Source organism: Halichoeres trimaculatus, unplaced genomic scaffold (assembly GCF_033239565.1).
Source record: "Halichoeres trimaculatus isolate MK-OKI-2021-1 unplaced genomic scaffold, fHalTri1.1 fHalTri1_scaffold_2, whole genome shotgun sequence".
NCBI classification, from domain to species: Eukaryota; Metazoa; Chordata; class Actinopteri; order Labriformes; family Labridae; genus Halichoeres; species Halichoeres trimaculatus.
Window position 1 is genome coordinate 36,619,906 of NW_027437180.1, and position 17,575 is coordinate 36,637,480.

At 40.1% G+C, this 17,575-nt stretch overlaps 1 protein-coding gene across 2 annotated transcripts in view; it reads right to left on the minus strand.

The window, feature by feature from the left end:
* Positions 1–17,575, minus strand: part of LOC141804139 (E3 ubiquitin-protein ligase SMURF2-like) — an 81,538-nt gene that overhangs the window by 56,512 nt on the left and 7,451 nt on the right. The gene's annotated exons all lie outside the window — the stretch shown is intronic.

A 17,575-nucleotide genomic window follows, 5' to 3' on the forward strand; every position in this document is an offset into this window, starting at 1 on the left:
ACCCAGGGCTGGCAGAGAACCAGACTCATTCAGATCCAAACACAGAAAGCTAGGTCAACTAAGAATCAGTCAACGACCAGGACGCCTGGGGCTGAAACCTCAGCGCTGTCACTGTTTCACTGCCCCAACCACAAATGCTTCTTTAGAGAGACTTGGACGAGGACACACACCTCTGTCCTGCAAACAACCAAGCAGATGTGTGGATTACAGCCATCCATCTGTGTGACAAAGATTTGCAGAGTCATTACCTCTGATGACTCCTGGATTAAGGATTCAAGTCTTTCCTGACCTGTTGAATGGACAAAGATCCACATCTTTGGGACATTTTTTTTTTCTAATCAAACCTGAGGTAATCACAAAGGATTCAACAACACACCAGGCTGTGCACAGAAAACATCGGAGTCATATCAATAAGTGCCGTAGACGGCTAAGCTAAAGCATCAGGACACTCAACACTATTTTCATATGCTGTATATATTATTCATAACAAATGTTTGGATGTAACAGCTTTAGATTTGACACGACATCATTCAGAATGAGACAAAGCCGTCAACATTGAGGGGGACGTGGCTGCTTTCACTCTTTACAGACACTTTTTGTTTTTTAATTCGACTCTAGAGCTTTGGCCAATGCTGATGATTTAGAAATTGCATTATTTATCTATACATTGCTCTTAACTTCAACTAATGCTGTAATAGTCGTTAAAGGGTCAAAAAAGGGTCAGTATGCTGCATTGTTTCTTGAAACAGCTGCTGTTTTAAGGACCATTTGTTGGTGAGAACCCCAATCCTCAGTCTGAAACAAGCTATAAATCAAATTAACAGCCACCAAACCAAGCAATAGCTGCTAACATACGAGGATCATGCTTTAACCGCTTTTTTAACCACTGTCTGGAGCTTCAGGGGGGAGGAGACAGACAGTGGCCGGTCGACGACCCAGACAACACGTCTCTCGGCTTCACAGGTCTCTGTCTCCAGGGGATCAGAGGGTTTACCATTTCAGCCGACACCTTTGTTGACTGTGAAAACCTGCATTTGAAAAACTATGAGTACACAGAGTGAAATGTAAAATTCAATATTCTGAACAAAACTCATATGTGTGTAGGTTTCGTCAGATTTCCACGGTGTGCTTTGCACCTAAAGAGGGAGTTAAGAGCAGGAGCTTTATACCCTCTCCATCTGTCTGAAAACAAAGGTCAGGCTGGAGGATGGTATTAGTTCTGGTCATAAGGTGAAAGGTCGTAAACAGACAGGGTCAGAGAGGTGTCAGGGGGTTTCCCCTTGTGTATTCAAAGAAGTCTCTTATTGGCAAATGGAAAAAGCTGCTCAACAACTCACTAAGTTTTTAAGAAGAGATAAGAGGTGGGATGATCGTATGTTTAAAGGTTTACATTCAAACAGGGGGTTTGCAGACTGCTCCTGAGTGATGCATCACGTTATACATGTTTACAAACTACATCCTAAACCTCAATAGCTTTAAAATATTGATATAAAACTATGAAAGCGTAAATGCTGAATGTAAAGGTATTTAACTGATTCGTCTGCATCAAGTGTTACAAACTGCAGTTCCTCAAAAGTCCACTAGAGGCTAACGCCAAAGGCATTGAAAGCCACACACACACTCCTGTTTAGAAAGCCCAACTTTACAACAAAAATTCACTTCTTTACAGCCTGGTTCTAAAAATAATTTTGGTAAGAAAGGCTCATGACTCTCTCACACACACTGTCCATGAGGCAAATCTTTGAGGGCTCAATCATTTTCAAGAAACTACGGATATGAGTTTTGTATAGTTAATGGCAGAGATGACGGACTCCCACCGAAAAAATCTGAAATCGGTCTGCATTCACCCTTTATTTAGAGAATTTTCAGCGCGTTACTTTCACACAAATACACCGCTAAATAAGGCTCTAGTTCTCATCGTGTCTCTTTGTCCTGGCAGACTACCTGCATTTGTTTATATCTGGCACGCCGTGCGCGTGGACTGATACACTAAGCAGCAAGCGCCTCGTAGCCAGCTGTGGCTCTGCAGCGGAGGTAGCACTGTTTTACGACACGATGAGAACTAGAGCCTTATTTAGCGGTGTTTTTGTGTGAAAGTAACGCGCTGAAAATTCTCTAAATGAAGCGTGAATGCAGACTGATATCAGATTTTTTCGGTGGGAGTCTGTTTATTTGTGTTTTTGGTCAAGTAAAATATGGCCCCATCTGAGTGCAGAGGAAACCAGCAGATGAGCAGGGAGGGGGTGTTTGGTTTGAGCGCTCTGGGCTTCTGCTGCACAAAAAAACTGCTGTAGGGGTAATTTCTGCCCTAAACCTTGTGATAGGACCCAACTTGTTCCATCCAGGAGTATCACTTTAAGACCTGTCTCAGCTCTCTTAATGCCCAATAAGCAATATAATTGCCCTGCATAATTAATATTACAAGTTGTATTTGAGTTGCCCTTGTGATGACATGTTAAAATAAATAATTAATAACTAATAGGTCTCATCATCAATTTTTCTAATTGACGGATCTTTGCTATGACAGAATTTTTATGACCCTCAAAATGACAATTGAAATATCTACATCTGGATTACACCCATGTTTTGTTTTTGTTGTTGTTTTTTAAAACAGCCAATGCTTTCAAGGAGTTATTATTCACACATGATAATAGATGATAATTATGAGAGATGTGTGAATGTTTGTGCGTTGGAAAATTCAAGCTGGAAAATTCAAAACTTAATGCAACTTACTTCAATCATGACAACTAGTTGAAAAATCTAGATTAGTTTGGAAAAATGTATTTTCATATGAGAAAATAGAAAATCAATTGATAAAAAACATTTTCAACAGTATTCTTTGAATTACAACTAGGGTTGGGTAGCAAGTTGTCCTCTGATTGCAGCACAACAAGCATTTCAGTTTGTGAGATTAAATTTGTATCGAGTTTGTACACTGAGAATAAATGCACACTAACATTTTATACGGTCTGTTTTGCATAAAGTGGGATCTTTTCCAGGTTTTATCAGATTTGCCTCCCATGCAGCCAGCTACAAACTCCTTGGGAGTTCAAGTATACAAACAAAAAGTAACTCTATTCTACTATACTTTAGCTTTTAGATATTACAGATAGAAGGCTGAGGCAAAAAAACTGAGACAACCTTTTTTGTACTGATGTAATAAGTTGATTCAAATTCAAGGGCTGATAATAAAATAATTTGTGTTTGTTTAATTCTAGGTCTTTATTTAAGAAGCGCATTGTCATGCATATGAATGGGATCTGTTACCAAACATTGGCATGGTAATTTTAACACATTAGTGGGTGATTACCGCTGAGTTCTCGCATTAAAATCTAATTGAGGCCAAACTCTTGCAGGTCAAAATATTCAATCTTTTTAGTTTCCAATGACAGAGACTTGTTTATCTGTCAACAAGCTAACCCTGGATACAAATTTTCCTAACCTAAAGCCAAAGATGCCGCTCTTGATTTGATTCTTCTAACCTTAACCTCGCTTGTTGCCACTGTGCTTTGTCATATCATAAGAACTCTTTAAATCTAAAATGAAAGTGAGGCATAGTAAAAATCTCAAAAACTTGCCAAAAAAAGTGTCCAAACCCTCCCACAGACACCCCAAGTCATCGATGACTATCAATCAGACTGAAAGGGGAAGCCCCACGTCTTTTCCGTTCCCCTTGTTTTGACTCCAGCTCCAGCCTCGTGCTGTCTCATTCACAGCATTGTTCACAGTTTCACTGAGCACTTCCTCTTCCCGTCCCCTCGCCTCTCTGGTGGGCTCACTCTTTCAGGACACACAGAGAATGCCTGTTGGCCTAATGTCAAGCACAAGTACAGAGCATGGACGTGACAGACTGTGTGACTGCGCGTAGTAACCGCTGCAAAAAACTGATCCTGGTTTTCGTATCCAAAATAAGACAATGCTGCCAAACTGGGGATCTAATCTACTCTACGCTTCCTCTGGAAAGGCTCTACATGATTTCCCAACCTCCACCCCTCAGTCTTCCTCCAGCTCAGTGAATGCTCAGGATGCCAATTATGTCATCCATTTGAGAGGCCAGCAGCCCCCACCTTTTCTGCTCTCGAGGAGACGCCAACAATCTGGAGTAAGGAATCTGACATGGAACGTAGTCACTTCACTTTAATGAGGAGGAGAGGAGGGCCGGGCTGGAAAAGGGTGAGGAGGTGAAGACGAAACGTTCATCTGGTGGCAGAAATCTGCAGAGCAAGGCAGAAGGAGTGACGGAGGAATGTGAGGAGGGGCTGGGAGAAGTCTATCTACACCTGCAAATCTGAGGAATGCAGACGGTAGAGGGAAAGAAAGGGGAGGACTTCATTAGAGAGGGGAATTTTTGACAGTGGTGACATTTTGGCAGCAGGAAGACAGGAGTAGCAGGGACAGCAGGGAGAGATAAGAGGATGACGGAAGAAGAAAGAGATACCAGAAGGAGTACGCTGGACAAGATTATAAACCTGAAATTTATTTTGTGCACAAGAGTTATTGAGGAGTTAGGACAACAAACACACCAATGGGAAATTTAGTTGAAATGTCTAACTTGATAAGCTCTTGTTTCCTTGCTCTGCAGTTTTTAGAGATGTTTCACAACAGCACTGAATTCAAGCAGAAAATTTTCAGATGTAGAAAATTAGGACAGTTTTCTGTTCCTTCAGTTTGTCAGAGTAAAGTTAGACAGGACTCAGTGAACGAGCTGGAAGAATACGCTGACTAAGTTTGGAGGCAGAGGCCAGCTGCCACAACAATGAACAGATGGAGAGTTTTGGTGGACGGGAATCCAAGCAGGAAAGGTAACACGAGGCAGGGAGAATAGGATGGAGGGAAGGATAAAGAAATAAGAGAATTAAAGCTAAGGATGGGAATCGAAAACTAGTTCCTGTTGAGAGTCGATAAGAAATGTTTCAACCAATCGATATCGTTAGCCTTTATGCTTAACGACTCCCTTTTTGAATCTTTACACTGTGCCGGAGCTGCAGGACCTTACATCAACTAATCTGCTGCAGCTATCTTAGCTTAGCGGTTAGATAACATTTCCCAAGAAAACCCTGATTCACGATTTTCATATTCAATACATTCAACATGATATAAATCTCCTTATTTACCAATAACGATAAAAATAAACAAAGAGCACTAGCTTGACGCTAACATATAAGGGAAACTGCGTTGATATGCTAGCAGTTAGCATACATTGGTATAACCTCGGCTTCAGAAAAGTTACTCTTTGTAAAAAAGCACACAAAAAAAGCACACCAAATCTCAACATATTTACAGGCAAATGAAAGAAAAGTTACATGCAGGCTCATGACTGGCTTCATAACTACGGCAAGGTTCCAAACAACTTAAACTACTGCTATAACCACCTCAAAGACACTTTATGCCCATATTTACTTATAAACTCAATGTAATTTTGTTGGCACAGAAATCCTGTAAAGCAACTTTTTGTACAGAGAAAATTCACAAGAGGAATTGACAAGGGATAAAGAATTGGATCAATAAGCAGAATCGATAAGAGCATTGGTATCGATAAAGTCTTAATGCAAGAGAAATAGGCCAGAGAAAGAAAAGTGGAGAAAAGGGAATGAGATACACATAGATGAAGTATTTCAATTAGAGCTGAAACGATTCCTCGAATGATTCGAGGTACTCGATTACAAAAAATACTCGAGTAATTTTCTCTACCTCGAGGAATCGTTTAATTTAAAAAAAGATCGAAGAGTGGTATTTCAAACAGAGCTGAGGCCATATTAAGAGAGTTTTCAGACCCCTCAAGCTACCTCTTATACAAAATAGCAACTAGCAACAAATCTAGCTTCTTTTCTGGAGTTTGGAGAACAATGGGTCATTCTACGAAACCGGTGCCAATTTGGTCCGCAGCATTTGATAAGATATACAAGGCACAAAAAAATGTGTCAAAGTGTGTTTACAAATTTTGGAGCTACCAAAGCAAGTGCTCTTATTGACATGCTGTACCAGAAAATTCTATTTCTTAAAGAGAAAAAAATTTCATTTGAAAAATAACTGCTCTTTAGCTAAACAAATATGCATTTTATCCAATTATTCGATTAATCAATGGGATTTTCAGTAGAATACTCGAATACTAAAATATTCAATAGCTGCAGCCCTAATTTCAATTAAAACTTTGTACTTCTGTTTTTAAAAATCAATTTTCAAATCAAATTTATTAATTCACTACAGCAGCTTCTGGAGTGACTTTTGCAAGTTTTACTCAAGTTGTGCTTCTGAAGCAGAAACCAGATATGTCGTAGCATAAGGGAGACAAACCATCCTCTAACAGGCATTAATAGTTATAGATTTTAATGCCAGTTTTGTCAATAAAGAGGATTAAGACGTTCTTCAATCCTAAGGAGTTAGACCCATATGGAAACACCAGAAAAAACAAATACACCAAGGCAGGGGAGCAGATTTTTTCAGCATTAATAAACCTGGTTCGAGCCCCTAATTTCTCTATCTACACACATTTTTCCTTAACTTTTAAATTTTTTCCATATAAAGGAATTGGTGACCTGACTGCAATTGGGAATTCTCGTCTTTCTCATCCTAACCCAAACAATGCTAGGTTAATTTTAGCTTTTTCAATATGGCCCCTGTAGCAGATGAGCTTCAAAACTATCAGAAACAGACCGACGGGGTCACAGAGACTACGTCCATAAATTATACAGTCTGTGAAATGGGTGTTGAGTTTTTCACTAAAAGCCTGTTAGGAGTCAAAAAGCACAGGAACAGGACAGGATTGGGAGAAATAACTACATCACTACATGTTTCAACTTCAATATTTAGGATGTGAAACCAAGAAGCGGTTCATTGAATAAAAATCATGCAACTCTATATTTTATCCAGTTTTTAAAGGCTGATGACAGTAAAGTAAAACATTGGAGAAAGTAAGATAAAGATGTCTTAATATGTTGTTTTATCTGCGTTTACTAATCACTGAGCAGAGACAGAGAAGAAAGTCCCTGATATGATGTAACCTGACACGATGTTTAGAAAGAAAAACTTGTTTCTAATTGCACAACTAAACAACAACATACCCCTCCAAATTTATACACTTTCTAAAACACAAGGAGATTATTAAATTTAGCTGCCATTTTGGGATGTTATGTGTTTGTGTCATGAAACATTAACCTGCAAGTTGGACTCAAGCACAGGAAGCACCTCAGCTGTGCTCATGTTTTCATCTCCTACTCTTCTTCTTTAGATGTTTTTAGCAGGAAATGTTGTAATTTAGGTGATTCCCTAACGTTAAACCCTGCAAGTTAAGACGGGAAGAGCATACTTCCTTACATCAGCTCAAGTAATAAAGACTTTAAAGACACTTACACACAGGCTGGTCTCCTTCAGGTGCTTCAAACCACAGATACTACATCAGCCCCCCTGAAGTGTTTGTGTGTGCAATAAAACAACAGGCTGTCTCTGCAGGTTTTGTGTTTGTTTCATCCCCAGACTGACAGCAGAATTCATTAACTGTCTCTGTTTGGACTTTTAAAGTAGGAACGCAGAGGAAGAGAGAAGACAGGGGCAGAGGAAGATGATGACCACGGTTGTGACGTGGAAAACAGTACTCAGAGGTTGGGCTGGGGTGGCAGGAAACTAAAGAGCACAGAGAGGAGGAAAGGAGGGCGATAAAAGAGGAGAGCTGCAGTGATGGAGGAGAGTTAAAGGGAAAATAAAACTGGGGAAATGCTTAGAAGTAGGACAGAGAAGTTAAAGCGACAGTTGGCTTTTTTCAATGCAGGGTTGTGTAAAGTACTTGTCAATAGTTTATTACTCAGAAGGGATCCCTGTCAGATAAGGCTCTTTGTTGAGAAGCTGGCTGCAGAACCAGCACAGAAGCTCAGCTTTACTGTGTAATAATGCTGATTTTAGACAGCCTGACCCCAATACTTTTTCCAGCAAAGTGATCAAGCTAATCAGAGTGCCCTGTGGGTAATATTCTCCCTCCTAAAGCTGCCTTTTAAGGAACAGAAAGTAGGAGATATGTAGGTGAGTGGTGGTGATGGAGGGAGGCAGAGATACCCTATACTGCTATGGTGCAGGTTATCTTATGTCATCAGAAGTTAATGCTAGGGATGTCCCGATATTACATTTTCGATACGATACGATACATGTCCGATACGATACCGATACTGCTGCATTGAGTACTGGCCGATACCGATATTAATCCGATACAATATCAGCATTAAACATACATACTTTTATTACTTATTCTGTAGTATGTCTTTCATGTTTAAAAAGGCTTGAATAAGTGATATTAAACAAAGAACAGTAGTCAGCAACAGTATGAGGAAAAACTGACCCATTTATTATTAACCAATGGGTAACAGAAATTTTAACATTAAACATAAGAATATACTAGTAACTGAATAAAATAAAGAATAAATTAGAAGACCCAGAAAATAACCTAAATAAATAAAATAAAAATAGCAGGAGCGGAGTCTGGAATGGATTGCTTATATCGGAGATTTTAAATGCGTTCCGATACGATACCGATATTTGTTTTTTTGCTGATATCGGACAGGTATCCGATATCAATATCGTACTGGGACACCTCTAGTTGATTCACTTGTAGCTTATACTGGGTTTCCGTTATCCGGTAATTACCGGACTTTGACCGGTAAAATCTGCCAAAGTCCGACATATTTCAACTCCACCGGTCAAAAATAAAAAAATATGAAAAATATTCCCTCTTATCTTTTATGGATCGGCCTGGTCTATGTGGAACAAAACTTTTTTTTTTTTTTTTTTTCTCCAGGCGGTACTAAACTTGTAGCACGGGTTTCATTTACTCCGACAAAGCGCGCAAAACAACAATACGGCGGGAGACACATGCCAAGAGAAGAAAAGGAAAAGTCGGTCGTTTCGGACCGAATGGAAGCTTCTGCTGTGCAATATTAATTTTAGTTAACCAATTGAGTCAGTTGATCGCACTCATTTTATTTGATACAGCCTATGCTTGATAATAAAGTTTTATAAATTGACATGCTTTGATATTCTTATATGTACGTCGTATCATTTTAAGTCTGCCCCTTAAACGTGAGGATCCATGTAAACTTAATGGCATGACCTTAACAGCACCTAATAAGTTGCCTTAACGAATTTCGTTAGTAAATAATGTGAAGACTTGTAAAATATAACCTCCATGAGGCTATTCACTCATGCAGTGACAGATCTCCCTATAGAGCCCAAATATCATAGTCGCTGTCGAGGTACGGAGCTTAACTGTCATTATTCGGGAGCTGTCCACAGGACTCTGCTGTTTGACTCCTCATTACCCATTGACGCACAGTTCAGGGTTTTATAATCAGTCTTTGGAATCAGTCCACTCAGGTTGTTACACAACTTTACTTTGAAGATAGAACAAATGTTTTTAGGACCAAATTATTTATGTTTTTAAATCGCTTTGTCACGTACAGCGACAAGGATTACATCGATCGGAAATACACCCCCACTCAATAACAGGAATAGATTATTTTTACAGGCTTGCTTTGCAGGTGAGTTCTTTATAAATATGTCCTGATCTTTGAGCATATCTTTGAATAAATTCCCCTACCACTCTATTGAAATTTAGTCCAGATGAAATCTGACAGGCGAGGGCGGGGCCCTTTGAAAAGTATTATCCCCCTGGATAATTTAGGTCTGGAGAAACAAGACATCTTGGCATTTTAACAATTTGTCCATAAAATAAACCACAACCAAACCATCTGATCACCTCTGCAACTTAGAGCTGCTCAAACACAGGGTTGAATGTGTTGTGCCGATTCTTGGAGAAGACATGGATTGGATACGTGCAAATCAGGCACATGAATGTCAGCTGAGGGTACCACAAGCGCAAAACCAGCATCAGTAGCGACGGAAGAATAAGCTGATTGGTATTGGCAGAGATTTGGCAACTTTTTTATAGGTGCAACCCACGAACTCAGCTCTGAAGCTTATCCCACAAATGAGTGTTCCTTACAAATGTGGCTCCATCTAAAAAGGAACGAAAGAGACCATTCAACAGTTGCCAAGAAAAATTGTTTCAATGAAGAAAGAATCTACCAAACACAAATTACGTTACTTTTTGTGCTAAATTCATGAAAACACTGGTAAGGGGATGTTATATTTTGTTGGTGAACTCTTATGAACTCATACAGGCTAATGCTGCAGGAATCATCGTTTTCACTTAAGGTGGGAAATCCTGCTGTTTCTGTGATCAGGTTAAGACTGGAGGAGGAAGTTGTGGCACACCGGCGCCGTCCAAGTTACTCGATCCACGTCTCCACGATAAAAAAACACTGCATCCCCTCACGTCCTCCGACTGTCTCTCCCACACAGAAACTGAAAACACAGACTCGGAGAGAGGGGGATGCAATCTGAAAGGGCAGTTCATGCAAGTGTGAGTGTGTTTGTACAGTAGATGTATACTGAGTGGTCTAGCAGACACACTCTCACACACATACACGGTCAGACTAGTGGGCAGTGACCGCAGAAACAGTAGCAGGAGAGCAGTGAGGGGGAGTTTAACCTGCTTTCCTGCTTTATTGGAAAAGAAATCTTGAAGATGAAAAGTTATTTCTTGATTCATACGGGGAAACTGGTTCAAAATCTACAACTCAGGGACAAACTTGTGGACATAGCAAACTGATTTTGTTGTAGGGCTGCAACTAATGATTACTTTAGAAATCAATTACTCTGACGATTTGACAATCTGACGTTTGCTTAAAGATTAGGGCTGCAGCTATCGAATATTTTAGTATTCCAGTATTCTACTGAAAATCCCATCTATTAATCGAGTAATCGGGTAAAATACATTTTTGTTTAGTTAAAGAGCAGTTATTTTTCAAATAAAAATGATTCTCTTTAAGAAACAGAATTTTCTGATACAGCATGTCAATAAGAGCACTTGCTTTGGTAGATCCAAAATTTGTAAATTCTGTTTCGTAGAATGATCATTAGTCTCCAAACACCAGAAAAGAAGCTAGATTTGTTGCTAGTTGCTATTTTGTATAAGAGCTAGCTTGAGGGGTCTGAAAACTCTCTTAATATGGCCTCAGCTCTATTTGAAACACCACTCTTTGATCTTTTTTAAAATTAAACGATTCCTCGAGGCGGAGAAAATTACTCGAGTATTTTTTGTAATCGAGTACCTCGAATCATTCAAGGAATCGATTCAGCTCTATTAAAGACATATACAAAGAAACAACGTAATTTAACTGACTAGATGCTACATTTATAAAGTTTAACAAATGACATGAATGTATTGTCACTTAAAGAATCAACAGTTTGGGAAAAATAAAAAATATCTTGTTACGTCATCAGATTCACAACTTAGTGGGCCAAAAAGGCAAATAAAGAAAACTGTGTCCTCAATCTTTTCACATGCAGGTCAAACAGTACACACCCTCTGCCCTACCACTATCTGTAGCAGCTAATGCTAATGCTAACGTTAGTTTAATGAACTCTTCATGGTTTTCAAACGGGGTGATGATTTAATAAAAAGGCAAAACGAGTCCTAAAAGACATACCATGCATTTCACAACATATAAAGGAGTGTAAGTTGAGCCCTGGCTCGTCATCAATGAGCCCAACATGTTTCAGTTTTAAGAGCTGGATCACTGCAGTTGTACTGCCGCGCAATTCAAGGTCATTTTTGCGTGAACTACTCCCAAACTCTGGATGTTTTTGGACGAATAGCTTCTCAAACTCTTCCATTATTAGCGGGTTTACTTGTTTCTCTCACCTGCCGGCTCAGCTTCTCTTCCACCACGCTGATCTGTTTACGTGTGACGCATACAGCCCCACAGCCCAGGTAATCTACACTCCAGTCTAGTAGGTGGCAGTAATGCACATTTAGCTAGTTACTAACCATTTCATAATCTGATTAATCTGACAAAAAATGTTTTGGAAAAACGCTGTCGACACTTTTACTAATCGATTTTATCGATTCGTAATCACATCCCTAGTTGGTATTTTGCATATTCAGGGGTTTATGTTCTACACTTTTTGCTATATTTCTGTTGGTCTCAGGCGGTATTCAGACCAGAAAAGTCCTTTGGTCTACTTGTTTGGTCCAGACCAAAAGCGGACTTTATTTTTTTTGCTTGGTGCGGTTCATATTCAGATTGTACTTTTTGCAAGTGGACTATATTCTGTAAACACATCCACGTGTTTGACGATCAGTGCTCTCATTGGACAGCACTGACAAAGACTGCACACAGAATACAGACCCAGAAATGGAGGTTAACGTGTGTTTGTGCTCTTATTAGAGCTGCAAAATCATTTTCAGTTTCAAGAGCAGCTCCTTCAAAGCAGCTTAACAACACCGTTTACAATTTAGGAACAGCGAAGACGAATGCGCGCGCAGCAAGGAGGCGCTATGCTCTGCGTGTCCTGACCCACAACATGCTAGCAACAGCGTGGCTAAACAGAAGACGGAGGATCAGGTATGAACCAAAGACGGTTAGGTTACGGTGGCTTTATAGGCCCAAAAGGCTCATGTATCCTGTCGTTAGTTCGGATGGACCTTGGTTTGTATTCAGACCTGCACCGGAGAACCATGAACCGCACCAGAGTTGGTTTGGAAGCGGACCGAGACCACCTCAAAAAGTGGGTCTGGGTCCGGTTGTTTGGTCCGCACCAGGGTTTGTTTGTGTCTATCCACATCTGCATGAAAAGTACGCACCAGCGTGGGAAACGAACCCTGGTCCGTTTAAAGTGGATCAAACAGTCCGGGTCTGAATACGCCCCTCAGAGAAAGTTGAAAGCGGCAAAAAGCTTGCATTGACATCTTACTTTGCTGAGTTAATTTCAGCAGTCTCTAAACAAGACTGAGGCAAAGCTTAAGGCTACAAACACCTTCCTATTAATCGTATTACCAGCATTCTTCCTCATATAAAGGTAGGCTTTGGTTGCTAAGACCTGACACAGATTACTGATCCTGTTAACAGTTTGTGCACATGGTTTTGTTCTGCTGTTTTGGTTTTATTTTCTACAAAGAGTGACTCAGACATAAATTCACAGCTTTCCTTTCACTGAGGAATAAAACTTGAATGTATTGCTTTGGCTCAGAATCCAGGGATCCCCTCACCAAAACAAACTCTCTGCTTCACTAATCGAGAGGCTGAAACAGGAAGTGCACTTACAAAAGCACGTATATGTGCAGTGTGCGCATCACGAGCCGAGTACAGATTAAGAAAAAAAAAGTACACTATGCTGGAGCCACACCGGCAGAGTCGTCTGTCAGCTGTCTGGACCAGATCCGGAGGTGAGTGAAGGAGAGGAAGAAAGAGAAGCAAAATGACAGAGAGAGGAGAAGTAAAAGAGTGATGAAAAAACAAGGAGAGGAGAAAAAGAGAAGAAGCTGCAGAAAATCACGTCCTTATTAGACGATTTAACAACCTTTTTACGCACCGAGAATTTAATTTATAAGACATAAGCTTTTTCCTCCACTCATAATTCTCAGGAGCTGTCAAAAATATTATGATCTAAGCATATGAAAAGAAAAAGGTGATATTTCTCCTCCATACTTTGTAGGAAAATCCTCCTGAAGCACTTGGAAAGTTTAATGTTTTCTGCACATTGGAGACCACCTTTCCTCCAGTCAGAGGCTGTTATGCAACAGTGAGGTGTTCAGTCTTTCCATTTCCCTGCTCAGAAGTACACTGATGCCACCAAGTTCAAAAGTAATTTGAAAAGCAGATAAAACCGAGGATTGACTGAGACAACGGGAGCCTGAGACAAAGCTGTCCAAAACATCAAGAGAAAAAGTGGATAGGGACTACGGAAATGTGTCTTTGCTGCACATTGTCGAATTTCTATTTAACAGAATGGATTGTATATCCATTACCCTGCTTTCAGACAAATATTCAATGAACAAAAGGTTTTAGTTGAGTTAAAAACATGTAATCTCTGCAGTGTTATACAGGTAGAAAGCAGGTCATGAGTGGAGAACACTAAAGCTGAGTTATGAGACTGGCAGCACCCTGCTAGATTTCATAACTGAGTCTTAGTCGCTTTTTTTACCCAAGTCTTCCTCAAAAACAGGACTATGTTGTTTGTAAATGCTAAACTCAAGCTTCAACTGAAGTGTTTCACAACAAATCACTATGGATTAAATATCAATAATCTGCTTCACACGGCTGATATCCCTGCAGAAGACTGATCCTTCACTTTGCTGATGATACTTTAAGTGTTCAAAGCCTAATGAAGGGGAAAAAAAGGATGACAACAAATGCATCAGTAAAACAAAAAGGTAAAGCTCGGCGCGCCAAGGTTTGGGTTTCCCCCACATTATGAAATACCATCTCAAAGGAGAAACTGAGATGACCACAATCTGTTCAGCTCTCCGTGTCCCCTTCTCACCCCCATTATGGAATTACATCCCCGTAAATCACCATCAGCAACGCCAGAATCCAAAACAAAAGCACATACCGAGAGCTTTATTTCACAGGGTGATTTTCAGACAGACAGGGCGAGAGAAGGGGAAACGGTTGCTCATGATAAACCTTTGGATGTGGAGGCTGGTTTTAGAAAACTCCTCCACATGTAGCTTACTCAGACTCTGCTGTCAAAGTAACACGGTGTTACTCAGGAATACACAACTTTCCTCTCTTGATAACTGATTTCGGAAGAAGATAAAGACATGAAGAAAGCTGCATCCCATCAACAAAACAAGTAATATTAATGTTTCTGTGTGATGAGGACAGCCACCTGAACACAACACCTGTGTGTGGTCAAATGAAGTATGTGTACCAAACAGAGCCGGAGGGCGTTACAGTGTAAAGCTCTGTCTTACACTGCAAAACTAAACCACAACACAGAGACCCCAAACGCCTGGGGCAAGATCGAGCAAACAGAGAGATTTTCAGACAGAGTATCATCTCCTTCTGACAGAGGTGGGACAGAGATAAACCTAACGTACTGAGTACCTGTGAGCCGAGAGCCATGTGGCGCAAAAGCAGCTGCCGAGTGATTAGGACTTGGGTCCGTCAAGAAAAACATCTTTCACTAACACTGACAAGTTCTTAGAAAAATTCTAACATTATTATAAATACTGACTGCAACATCGATCCTAACCTAGCTACTAACCCACAATGTGTTTGCTCTGAAACGAGCGTGTTGCGTTGCTGAAAGATTAGAGCAGGGGTGGCCAACCTGCGGCTTGTGAGATGCACGTGGCTCTTTGACTTTCGGTGTGTGGCTCTTTGATCCATTCATAAAAAAATATATAGATGTGTACATTGTTACCAGGTAGTGGTGTTCTGATCAATCTAAAGAATTGATATGTTGATGCCAATGTTGGGATCAGTATTGATCAATACTTGGGTTATAAGATTAGGGATGGGTACCTTCCACATTTGAAACGATAAGGTACTGATGCCCGGTACCTGGCAATCTGTACCGGTACTCAACGGTACCAATTTGTTGGTACTTTTTTTATGTTTATGTGGTAAAAAATATCAATTTGTTTAATAATCGAATCTCAATTTTTTTACATTTACCATATTGATTCTTAAGTGTAAAACCTTGCAATGCTGTGTTCATGTCCAGCATGGAAAATCGCCTACTCTTCCACTCCCTTATAGTCACAAGGATGCATTTAGGTACCTAAACATGGTACCTTTTGGTTTTACGTGAATTGGTACCCAGTACTTTTGACAGAATTCGACCGGTACCTATAAAAGTACCTAATTCGGTACTCATCCCTATATAAGATTGATACTTAAGTTTCAGTTTCTCGTCTCTACCTTGGCTCCTCTCAATCACTCATGTGCTCATTGTTATCTAGATAGATAGATAGATAGATGGATAGATAGTAGGGGTGTAACGGTACACAAAAATCATGGTTCGGTATGTACTTTGGTTTTAGGGTCACGGTTCGGTACATTTTAGGTACAGTATGGAACAACGCAAAACCATTTGCTTGTTTAGCATGTTTATTAAACCAAAAACTTGCCATTATACAGCGAGGGGGGAGGCTCTTCAAGCTCCGGTTGGTCGTTAGCAGCAGCCATGATGCACAATTCAGACACAAGCTCCTGTGGCTATGTAAGCTCTTTGATATTCATCTTCTGATTGGCTCACCGTGAGACGTCACGTCCACATGATATGCACATGATCGCAAAGCACGAATCGCGGACCACTTTCCTCATGAATATTAAAACGCCTTCCCTGCTCAGCCAATCATAGACGAGTACTCACGTGAATATTAAAGAGCCATGTGCAGCGGCTAACCGAGCCAAACAGCCTTATGGAGCGGTTCGGCAGGGATATGTGTACCGTTACACCCCTACGTGGCCCCCTACAAAAAAAGGTTGGATACTTCTGATGTTTGTGCTTTGCAATGAAGGATTTGAGGATTAAACCTCAATGAGAATTTTGTAATTCATGTAAGTTTTACTTATTTGTCAAAATCTGATCTACAGATGGGAAATTACACCTGCAAAGTTATGAAAAGGATTGTGATGTCTAGAAATCACAGTCAAAGAAAAACTTGGGGAAATATAAGAAGTAAAAAATAAAAGATAATGTGTCTAATCCGAGAGGGAGACAGGTAAGCAGTGTGGGAGTTAGTATGTTGGCCTGAACACGTAATAACTCAGTGAACAGAGACTTCTACAGCACAAGCAGCGAGACTACAGAGGAATCACCTGACCTCTGCAAACAACACACTCCTTTTATTTCACTGTGGTGATGTAGAGATATGAGGGGCATACTGAGCAGCTCAAGCTTCCTTATCAAGTGTCTGGGTTGTTCAGGTTCACCATCGACCCTCTACGTGCAGGCTACAGGCACTATGAATCATGTTGAATCCACCAGACTGGAAGATTTCTTTTTCAGAGCTTTTCAGAGTGTGTCTGATGTTTGAAGGGTGGCTAAAAGTGGATAAATTTGGTGAAAATCTTCAGTAAAAGACTGGTATTTTGAGGGCTACTCATGGAGGAATGAGATTTTGAGCTGTGCCTATTAAGTGCCCAATAACCAGGTCAAGTTGCACTTTCTGAGCAAAGCTTGTTCCCAAATTAAGCCGGTGCCTGGGATACACAAAACAGACGGCAAAACCACAGACACGTCACTGTATGACTCACATCCATTGTGTGTTGGTGAATCATAATCTCTGGTCTACATTTCAACTATCAAACTCTGCACAAAGAGGATACGTTGGGAAATAAACAGTTTGGATGCAACAAGAAAACAAATTATGACATAAACACATGCACACAACCAGAAGCAAATGAGTTGATAAAGTGTCCATGGGAATATAAATCAAACTGGAGGGAAAAAAGAAAGTGGAGCAGCGTCAGGAGCTTAAAACATCAGGCACATGTCTCAGAAGAAGTAAAAAAAGGAACTAGTCTAAAATAAAAACATTTCATTTCCTCATATTTCTGGTTACTTTGATGAATCATGCAAATAAAAAATGACTTAAGTCGAGCCACAGGTCAACTAACACTCAAACAAATCTGGATGAAGGTAATCTATAGCCCGTATTAACACTTCACACTCCTGTAAACTTTCTCAATTAAAGGATAAGTTTGGTTTATACAGCTTGTACATTGTTTATAGA